Below are 8,879 nucleotides of genomic sequence, written 5' to 3'. Positions count from 1 at the left end.
GATGAAGGGCTTTTGCCCGAAACGTCGATTTTGCCTGTCCTCGGATGCTGCCTGAATTGCTGTGCTCTTCCAGCACCACTAATCCAGAATCTGGTTTCCAGCATCTGCAGTCATTGTTTTTACCACCTTAACATCAAAGCCTAGCTCAGAAACAATTTGGGGAATCGATCTTTCCATGACTATTGGTATAAGTGTCACTGAAATAACCCCACACAGGCCGATATCCTGTCACCAAGTCCCCCTTTACTTACACATGGAGAGTCCTTGCATACACTGGTCCAGCTCCCTCAGACCCAGCTCTCAGAGTGAGCAGAACCCCTGACCCTTCTGCTTATATCTGTCAGCCGGGGCTCCCCAATTGGACCAGATTAACAGACCAAATCATATTTTATGAGGTTACCCGGCTGATGTTGTTACAATTACCATAGTGACTGCAAGATCTCAGGTCGTTATTTCAAAGCTGTGGTCATGCAAGTTTTGATGGTCAAAGGGTATTACAGAATGTGGTGGCAGGTGGATGGAGTTGGGGTGAGGTTCAGCTGTAATCTCATTCACTGCAACAAGCTCTAAAGGGGCTGAATGGCCTGGTCCTGTTCAGTGTTGACGCTTTGTTTTGATTTTGGAAGGATGCCAAAGTCCACTTAAGAAAACAGCAGAGAATGAACTTGAATTTCTATCAGGCTGATCCCCTAACGAAAACGTGGGGTCGATAAGTCTGACCAGACTGTTCATGTGACCTGGTCAATTTACACACTAAGGTGAAACCAAACAGGAAACTACTATCAATCAGAAAGCCCCCAGACAGCAAACAAGCCTCTGCTTTCCAGCACACCATCACCAGGCAGAGTCGAAGGTAGAACAGCTGGAATGCCTGAACGTTGGGTGCAGGAGGTGCTGCAGATGGACACTGAATCAATATTCTGCTCCATTCTCCTGTCTGCAGTGCAGAGGATTACTTGGGGAAAACGTCTCACGTGAAATTAATTAGGTTGGGCTGAAGTACATTAGGGAGAAGATTGTGGTGGAAATGGGGGATGTGTGGGTCTTAAGACCTTAAAACCTAGAAGCAGAAGTAGGCCATTCAGCCCATCAAGTCTGCCATTCAATGAGATCATAGCTGATCTTCTAATCCTTAACTTCACCTTCCTGTCTTTCCTCTCAAACCCTTGATCCCCTTCCTAATGAAAACATGTCTCACCCAGCTTTGAATATACTTACCAACCCAGCTGTGACAGCCCTCTGCTGTAAAGAATTCCACAGGCTCCCTACCCTCTGAGAGAAGAAATTCCTCCACGTTGCCATCTTAAATGAGCAGCCCCTTATTCTGAGATTATGCCCTCTTGTACGTATCATCAAGTCTGAAGGCAATGCTGAAGGCATGGAACAAATCCTTCGCTTCAGTCCTGAAAGGAACAAGGGCAGGATCTATGGAAAGATCTGCAGCTGTTACTGGAAGGGAGAAACAAGATCTCTTGAGAAGAGTGAATGAAATCTGGCTGGAGCCAATGAGAAAGCAAAAACAAAAACAACAGGTAAAGACATGGGTCGCTATTGTCCACTGAGAAGTTGGCTTAAAAGCCTGAGTAGATTCTGGAAGACAGGTTATAATCTCCACCAGGTGTGGAAAAGAGGAAGGAAAACAAAATATGAATATGAATAAAAAAGGAATGTGAAGAAGTGTGAGATGTAAAAGGCAGAAAGAGTATTAGAGTCATAGAGATGTATAGCACAGAAACAGACCCTTCAGTCCAACCCGTCCATGTCCACCAGGTATCCCAACCCAATCTAAACCCACCTGCCAGCACCCGGCCCATATCCCTCCAAACCCTTCCTATTCGTATACCCATCCAAATGCCTTTTAAATGTTGCAATTGTACCAGCCTCCACCTCTTCCTCTGGCAGCTCATTCCATACCCATACCACCCTCTTAGGTCTCTTTTATATCTTTCCCCTCTCACCCTAAACTAATGCTCTCTAGTTCTGGACTCCCCCACCCCAGGGAAAAGACTTTGTCTATTTATCCTATCCATGCCCCTCTTGATTTTGTAAACCTCTATAAGGTCACCCCTCAGCCGCCAACACTCCAGGGAAAATAGCCCTAGCCTATTCAACAACTCCCTATAGCTCAAATCCTCCAACCGTGGCAACACCTTTGGAAATATTTTCTGAACCCTTTCAAGTTTCACAGCATCTTTCTGATAGGAAGGAGACCAGAATTGGACACAATATTCCAACAGTGGCCTAACCAATGTCCTGTAAAGCCATAACATGACCTGGAAATCACAATGGGTCAGGCAGTATCTGTGGAGAGAGAGCAAGCTAATGTTTTGAGTCTAGTTGACTCTTCATCAGAGCTTGCTGTCTCCCTACAGATGCTGTTGACCCATTGTGATTTCCAGCATTTTTCGTTTTCAGTACAGTTTTCAGCATCTGCAGTAAATTGCTCCCACAAAGAACTTGGGGTGTTGACTGGAGGCACAATAGATTTGTGATAAAGCTGGTATTAATCTTGACAATATAATGTTTCCAGGACAATCCAGGAGCACAACAAATATTTGCATTGATATAGAAAACCAAAGCAAGATGGTCCCAAGCAAATCACACACAAAGGGTAAGTCAGCACTGGCAGACTCCCTTTCTGTAGAGGATTCCCTTCACTCTACAGCAACAACTATTGGGTTCATTGTCCAATGTGTGTCATACAGAGAGAGACAATTCATTGCTGGTATGAGCTATCTGTAAGGAGGGAACAAGGAAAAGCAGTGCTTTCATGGCTCCCAGTGCCCCTAGGGATGTTAACCAGAAGCTCTGTTATGCTATTGATTCCTGTCGGTATCTATCAAGCTCATTACTTGGGTGCTGTGGCTAGTCAGGGTGCCCTTAGGCTAAAAGAGGAATAAAGAATCAAACAGCATTTCAGCCTTTGGCTGATCCCAGTGTGTGCTGGTTCAGGATGGGATGAGCTCATTATTAATGTCTCTAGGAATAAATTGTTTCAATGTGTTTCCAAATGAGTGAGGGACCAGAGAGTGGTCAAAGCACTGGGAACTGATAGGACCACTGTCAGGGGAAGAGGGAGGAGACAGGATGAATTCATCGCTCTGCCCATTGAGAGTTGTACAATAAAACTATGATGGCACAATCACTCACATGTCCAATCCAGAACTGATGCTTTGAAAGCTTTTGTTAAAGAGAATATTTCTTGGTTTGAATCTGGTGATAATTCATGCACTGTTTGACAAAGGAATGTTAGACATGTCACCGTACATGTTTTTCCCTGTCACTGTTGAACTCTATTTCAGAACGTGTGAGTAAGTTTTACTGCTGTGCTCAGTCTGGTTTAACACTTCACTGGGCATGATAAAGGAACTGAAAGCTTCATAAACTATTGTGTGCTGGGTTTTTTTTAGTCAATAAACTGTTATTGTTGCAGAGACATAGGCCTCTGGATGCAGTGGTATATGAATCATCTTTTTAACGGTGGAAGACGTTTAATGTGCTCCTATAATAGTTTCAGCTCATCGGCATGAGTGATAAATTGGGTTCCCCTGTCTCTTCCTCAATAGTCCTGACAGATTTTATTGCGCTTGTAGGAAGCTACAGCTGTTGCAGGCATAACAGCAATGGCCCTATGCCCATACTCCAGTTTGATTTACAGGAAGGTTTGCTGCCTGGAACATAGTCAGTCCAACTTTCTGTCAAACAGTTTCAGGTGCACAGTCAAAGGTGGAAACAGCCAAGCTGAGGTCTTGTACAAACGTCACCTTATAGTCTCCAATCTTCTCCTTATCCTCCTGGAAGATCATCCTTAGAACCTACCCAATCATAGACTCATAGAGATGTACAGCACAGAAACAGACCCTTCGGTCCAACTCGTCCATGTTGACCAGATATCCTAAATTAATTTAGTCCCGTTTGCCAGCACTTGGCCCATACCCTCTAAACCCTTCCTATTCATATATCCATCCAAATGCCTTTTAAAGGTTGCAATTGTACCAGCCTCCACCACTTCCTCTGGCAGCTCATTCCATATACACACCACCCTCTGTGTGATAAAGTTGCTCCTCAGATCCCTTTTAAATCTCTTCCCTCTCACCCTAAATCTATGCCCTCTAGTTGTGGACTCCCCCACCCCAGGGAAAAGACCTTGTCTATTTTACCCTATCCATGCCCCTCATGATTCTATCAACCTCTAAAAGGTCACCCCTCAGCCTCTGACGCTCCAGGGAAAACTGCCCCAGCCTGTTCAGCCTCTCCCTGTAGCTCAAATCCTCCAACCCTGGCAACAGCCTTGTGAATCTTTTCTGAGCCCTTTCAAGTTTCACAACATCTTTCCAATAGGAGGGAGACCAGAACAGAACTCAATATTCCAAAAGTGGCCGAACCAATGTCCCATGCAGTCATTGCAAGACCTCCCAACTCCTGTACTCAATGCTCTGACCAGTAAAGACAATCATACCCAACATCATCCAAATATCCAGGGGCAACAGAAGTAGGCCATTCAGCCTCTCGAGTCTGTTCCATCATTCAATGACAGAAGTCACACAATGCTAGGTTTATTTGAAATCACAAGTTTTTGGAGCACAACTCCTTCATCAGGTAAAAACCACCTGATGAAGGGGCAGTGCTCTGAAAGCTTGTGATTTTAAATAAACCTATTGAACTATAACCTGGTGTTGTGTGACTTGTGACTTTGTCCACCCCAGTCCAACATGGGCACTTGCACATCATGGTTACCATTCAGTGAGATTTTGGCTGATCTGTAACCTAACTCCATATAACTGCTTTTGGCCCATATCCCTTAATACCATTGCCAAAGACATGTGTATCTATCTTAGATGTTAAATTAACAACTGATCCAGCATCCACTGCCAATTATGGAAGAAGAGTTCCAAACCTCTCCCACCCTTTGTGTGTGGAAGTGCTTCCTACCATTTGGGGTGGCATGGTGGCTCAGTGGTTAGCACTACTGCCTCACAGCACCAGGGTCCCAGGTTCGATTCCAGCCTCTGGTGACTGTGGAGTTTGCATGTTTTCCCCGTTTCTGCGTGGGTTTCCTCCAGGTGCTCTGGTTTCCTCCCACAGTGCAAAGATGTGCAGGTCAGGTAAATTGGCCATGCTAAATTGCCCATAGTGTTAGGTGTATTGGTCAGGGGAATGGGTCTGGGTGGGTGAATCTTCGGAGGGTCAGTGTGGACTTGTTGGGCCAAAGGGCCTGTTTCCACACTGTAGGGAAATCTAATCTAATTTCTCCTGAACTCACTGGCCCTCACTCTCAGACTATGCCCCTAATTCTAGAATCCCCAACCAGTGTCTTTTCCTTTAGTGTCTTGAAGTGTCCTTCCTTGCACCGACCTATCTGATTATCATTTCGTGATGAGAATTACACTAAAGGTAGAGAAAACACATAGGTTTCTATTGATCATGGAACGGTATTTACAAGAGTTTATATCTGAAGTCAGGTTTCAGAAGCTCAATTGTGATCATTCCATCAGTTATGATGTTAGTATTGCTTATGGGATGCATGCTCAAAATTAAATTGTGAGAATTATGGTTTACGGATTCTGTGCAGTTTATAAATCGATGGAAGAGTTTACTGATGTAGATTTGACAAAAATATATCCTTCTCCTTTCGGTTTCATGTCACTGAGATTTAAGCCAAAATTCTTTATTTTACTAAATACAAATGAGTGTTGCTGGAAAGACTAAATTATCTATACGAAGATGAGAACTGCTTCTCTTTGATAGCAAAACCATATTTAAAATGTTATGGATGTAGACTGGAAAAAGAAGTACAGTTTAAGAGACTTTGAGATGTTTCTAGAGAGAAAGGATTAAGAGGTTTAGTGAAGAAGTGTTGAGGATTTCAGATCTAAAGGAGAAGGAAGATTTGCATTTACATGAGTGTATCTGAAATAGCTTCACTGTGGAGGAAATAAATCTGTTCAAGTATCGAAAGCATAATATCTCATTCACAGGAGCCAATTAGTTGATCATAAGTTATCATACACGGCACTGTAACAATGGCTTGATCATCTGTGTTTGTGATTTTGATTGAGGGACAAATATTGGCCAAGATAGTAAGGACTATCTGCTGTTCCACTTACATTGGAGATAGTTCAAAGAAGGTCTATTGGATTAATTCCAGAGATGAGAGGCCTGTTTTATGAAGAGAAACTGAGCAGTTTAGGCCAATACTCTCTGGAGTTTGGAAAGATGAGAGGAGATTTTAACTGAAACATGTAAGATGCCAAAGACTCAGTTTTTAGCACTGCTGCCTCCCAGCGCCAGGGTCCCGGGTTCGATTCCACCCTTGGGCACCTGTCATAGAGTCATAGAGATGTACAGCATGGAAACAGACCATTCGGTCCAACCTGTCCATGCCGACCAGATATCCCAACCCAATCTAGTCCCACCTGCCAGCACCCGGCCCATATCCCTCCAAACCCTTCCTATTCATATACCCATCCAAATGCCTCTTAAATGTTGCAATTGTACCAGCCTCCACCATTTCCTCTGGCAGCTCATTCCATACATGTACCACCCTTAGGTCTCTTTTATATCTTTCCCCTCTCACCCTAAACCTATGCCCTCTAGTTCTGGACTCCTCCACCCCAAGGGATAGACTTTGTCTATTTACCCTATCCATGCCCCTCATAATTTTGTAAACCTCTATAAGGTCACCCTTCAGCCTCCGAAGCTCCAGAGAAAACAGCCCCAGCCTGTTCAGCCTCTCCATGTATCTCAGATCCTCCAACCCTGGCAACATCCTTGTAAATCTTTTCTGAACCCTTTCAAGTTTCACAACATCTTTCCGATAGGAAGGAAACCAGAATTGCACCCAATATTCCAACAGTGGCCTAACCAATGTCCTGTACAGCCGCAACATGACCTCCCAACTCCTGTACTCAATATTCTGACCAATAAATGAAAGCATACCAAACGCCTTCTTCATTATCCTATCTACCTGAGACTCCACTTTCAAGGAGCTATGAACCTGCACTCCAAGGTCTCTTTGTTCAGCAACACTCCCTAGGACCTTACCGTTAAGTGTGTAAGTCCTGCTAAGATTTGCTTTCCCAAAATGCAGCACCTCACATTTATCTAAATTAAACTCCATTTGCCACTTCTCGGCCCATTGGCCCATCTGGTCAAAATCCTGTTGTAATCAGTTGCGGACTCGCCTACTCCAGGAAAAATCCCTTGTCTATTTGCCCTATCCATGCCCCTCATGATTTTGTAAATCTCTATAAGGTCACCCCTCAACCTCCAATGTTCCAGGGATAATAGCCCCAGCCTGTTCAGCCTCTCCCTATAGCTCAAATCCTGCAACCCTGGCAACATTCTTGTAGATCTTTTCTGAACTCTTTCAAGTTTCACAACATTCTTCCAATAGGAAGGAGACCAGAATCGCACACAATATTGCAAAAAATGGCCTAACCAATGTCCTGTACAGTCGCAACATGACCTCCCAACTCCTACACTCAATGCTCTGAGCAAATGCCTTCTTCACTATCTTATCTACCTGTGACTCCACTTTCAAACAACTATGAACCTGCACTCCAAGGTCTCTTTGTTCAGCAACACTCCCTAGGACCTTACATTAAGTGTACAAGCCCTGCTAAGATTTGCTTTCCCAAAATGCAGCACCTCGCATTTATCTGAATTAAACTCCATCTGCCACTTCTCAAACCATTGGTCCATCTGGTCCAGATCCTGTTGTAATCTGAGGTAACCCTCTTCGCTGTCCACTACACCTCCAATGTTGGTGTCATCTGCAAACTTACTAACTGTACCTCTTCTGCTCGCATCCAAATCATTTATGTAAATGACAAAAAGTAGAGGGCCCAGCACCGATCCTTGTGGCACTCCACTGGTCACAGGCCTCCAGTCTGAAAAACAACCCTCCACTACCACCCTCTGTCTTGTACCTTTGAGCCAGTTCTGTATCCAAATGACTAGTTCTCCCTTCTACGTGGAGTTTGCATATTCTTCCCTTGTTTGCGTAGATTTGCTCTGGTTTCCTCTTACAGTCCAAAAATGTGCAGGTTAGAGTGGATTGGCCATGGAAATGCAGGTTTACGGGGATAGGGTAGGGGGACTGAGTCTGGGTGAGGCGCCCTTCTGAGGGTCAGCGTGGACTTGATAGGCTGAATGGCCTGCTTCCCCACTGTAGGGATTCTATGATATAAAGAGAATTGAAAAAGATGTAGAGACGATGTTGCCCTTGTGGGGCACTCTGGAATGGGAGGTACTCGCTTTCGGATAAAGTGGGGCGGGGAGAGGGTGAGGGTGCAGATTTAAAGCAAAGATAAGGAGGGATTACTTCTCTTATAGGATCATGAATCTGTGAGATTCACTGCCCGAGTGTGCGGTGGGAGCTGGGACACTGAATATGTTTAAGAAGGAGATAGACAGATTTTTAATTAGTAACAGGTTAAAAAGTGCAGGTAAGTGGAGTTGAGGCTGAGATGAGATCAGCCATGGATCATATTAAATAGCGGAGTAAACTTGAGGGGCTGAATGGCCATTTCCAATGAGATTTTCTAAGATCCCCAAGGGAGGACAGGTGGCACCCTTGACTGTACCACCTGGGTAGGTGATAGACTTCTGTACTCAAGCCCTGGAGTGGGACTTGAGAGTGTGGCGCTGGAAAAACACAGCAGGTGAGGCAGCATCTGAGGAGAGGAGAATCGACGTTTTGGGTAGGGGGCAGTGATGGATGGGTCCGGAGGGCAGTGCCGAGTTGGAGGCTTGGGAACTGGGATAATGTGGGGGGAGGGGAAATGAGGAAGCTGTTGAAATCCACGTTGATCCCGTGCGGTTGCAGCGTCCCAAGGTGGAATATGAGGTGCTCCACCTGCAGGTGTTGGGTGGTA

The sequence above is a fragment of the Chiloscyllium plagiosum genome, chromosome 41, assembly GCF_004010195.1.
Source record: "Chiloscyllium plagiosum isolate BGI_BamShark_2017 chromosome 41, ASM401019v2, whole genome shotgun sequence".
Classification (NCBI taxonomy): domain Eukaryota; kingdom Metazoa; phylum Chordata; class Chondrichthyes; order Orectolobiformes; family Hemiscylliidae; genus Chiloscyllium; species Chiloscyllium plagiosum.
Note: the sequence above shows the minus strand (reverse complement) of the source record.